The sequence below is a fragment of the Lactuca serriola genome, chromosome 6 (assembly GCF_051521515.1).
Source record: "Lactuca serriola cultivar US96UC23 chromosome 6, Lser_US96UC23_V15, whole genome shotgun sequence".
Lineage (NCBI taxonomy): Eukaryota > Viridiplantae > Streptophyta > Magnoliopsida > Asterales > Asteraceae > Lactuca > Lactuca serriola.
In genome coordinates, this window is record NC_136413.1 from 2,040,320 (window position 1) to 2,042,623 (window position 2,304).

Sequence of the window (2,304 nt, forward strand, 5' to 3'; positions counted from 1 at the left end):
TTTTTTGAGTTGTTTTCTGCTTTAATTATGAGCTAAAAACTCCTAACTTCTATTTAAGATAGATGACTTTATGAATTTTGGTTTGATTTTATGAATGGATTAATTTAATTTGGTAATTTTGTTTTGTTAAGCTTCTTAAAGAACCTTATGTGTTAACTACAACTATTTTTTGTTAATTAACCAGCATATTAAGTTGCATGAACATATCTTAATTACTAATATCATATGATTTGTGTGAAAACATTGTTATATGCCGAGGAATAGCGAACGTGAAACTAGGGTTAATGAGAAAATATGTAAATTAATGTGTGAGCTTGTGTGATGATTCATCAACAAGAGGTTAATTGAATTAGCAATTAGATTATCTACTACAAGTCTTACTTAACCCAAATCAATAAACTAGAAAATCTATTAGTTTAATCACTTGATCACTACATAAATTGATTTGTTTTCTAAGGGTTAGTAATAGCGAACGTGAACCTAATCGCACTAATAGCTAGCCAATGTCAATTAATCCACTGTACTTGTCATAAAATCAACTATAGTAATAAATGATTCAAAACCTAAACAGAAGTCTTTTCCATTATAGAATTTAGTTGATTTTCGTTTGTGTGTCTAATTTATATAAAAAAGTAGGATTAAAACTAGTGCATTCCACACACATCAAGTTTTTTGGCGCCGTTGCTGGGAACGGTTCTAAAATTAATTTTAGTTGCTAGTGTTATCGATCCTTTGTGTAAGATTTTCTTGCACAAACTTATTGCTTTAGAAAAAGTTTTAATTATATTTAAGTTTTAGTTTCTTTTCTTTTAGAAATTTCATTTTAATTTTTTTTTGTTTTATCCTTGAACTCGCCAAGTCCATTCGCACCGACTCGACAAGTCAAAGGCAATTTTCCAGTTTCGTTTTTCAGTTTGTTTTGTTCTTTTTACACGTTTTTTTTCTTTTTCTGTCTCTTGCAGATTGTTTATGACCCGTGGATGAAATTCATCCTTGATTCCACCACTTGAAAACTTTGAATCATCGTTTCGCAAGAATAAGGACAAGAGCAAAGAAGATACTCCAAAGAAGTCGCCTTTTAAGAGTCTTAGATAAGTTTTTGGCTAGAAAAAGGGAAAGAAGGTGGGGGAATCCAGCAACACGAAAGAAGACACCGAGAAGGAGGAAAGTGTTACTGATTTTAAAGAGAGTGATCACGAAGAAGAACCCGACAACACCATGGCTGACATTGCCAACTCTCAATGGAGGCATACAAAAAGAGGATTCGAGACAACACCGGTTCGGGGCTTATGCAACCCACCATACCCGCCACTGCCACGTTTGAACTTAAGGGGCACATCCATACTACATTGCAAGAGATTCCTTTCACCGGAGAGGATTATGAAGATGCATACAAGCATCTTGATGAAGTTAACGACATCGCCGACTACTTAAACATTCCAAATTTACCTAGAGAGATTGTGTTATTGAGGATGCTCCCTATTACTTTTAAAGGCGCGGCAAAGGATTAGCTAAAAGCACTACCACCAGGAGAGATTACTACATGGGCTAAGATGCGTGAGGAGTTTCTGGAACAATTCTTCTCGCCAACTAAAATTGCTAAACTCAAGAAGGCCATTGATAATTTTGAGCAACAAGTGGGAGAGTATTTATTCGAAGCATGGGAGCGCTACAAAGGTCTACTAAGGAATTGGCAACAAAATGACCTCAATATGCAACAAGAAGTGTCAACCTTTTATGATGAAGTAATTGTCACCACTAGACAACTACTTGACTCTCAGGGCCCATTAACGAAGAAAAATCCAGCTGAAGTTAAAAGACTCATTGAAGAATTCTCTAAGCACTCTAGAGAATATCATAATCCTAGACATGACTCGACTCGAGAGGTGGTGAGCTCTGTGAATGATAGCATGGCAGTTGTGATGGCCAAATTGGATAATATGGAGCGAAGGATGACTAAGATGGACCAATCCATCCATGTAATTAGAGTAGGGTGTGAAAATTGTAACGGGCCTCACCTTACAAAGGATTGCGATCTTGACGAGAATGGGAATCAGAAAGCACAAGTATGTTACTCAAGTGGCGATAAATACAATGAAGATTGGCGAAAACCAAAGAAAGAATGGCTACCTTATGATGAGTACAAAAAGGCTAAGGAGGAGAAATATAAAATGAAGATCAGAGGTTTCTTCCAAAACGAGGAACCAGTAGATGAGAAGAAGCTAGACTTTGAAGATATGCTCACAAGACTTCCAGCTGCGTCCGAGAAACAACACAATGAAACCGATGCTACAATAAGAGAAC

At 36.2% G+C, this 2,304-nt stretch overlaps 1 non-coding gene across 1 annotated transcript; it reads right to left on the minus strand.

Annotated features, from left to right (window-relative positions):
• Positions 1 to 1,601: 1,601 nt before the first annotated feature.
• Positions 1,602 to 1,708, minus strand: LOC145060620 (small nucleolar RNA R71). The gene has a single exon (XR_013686837.1). It is a non-coding gene; the product is annotated as a small nucleolar RNA R71 (small nucleolar RNA).
• Positions 1,709 to 2,304: the final 596 nt, after the last annotated feature.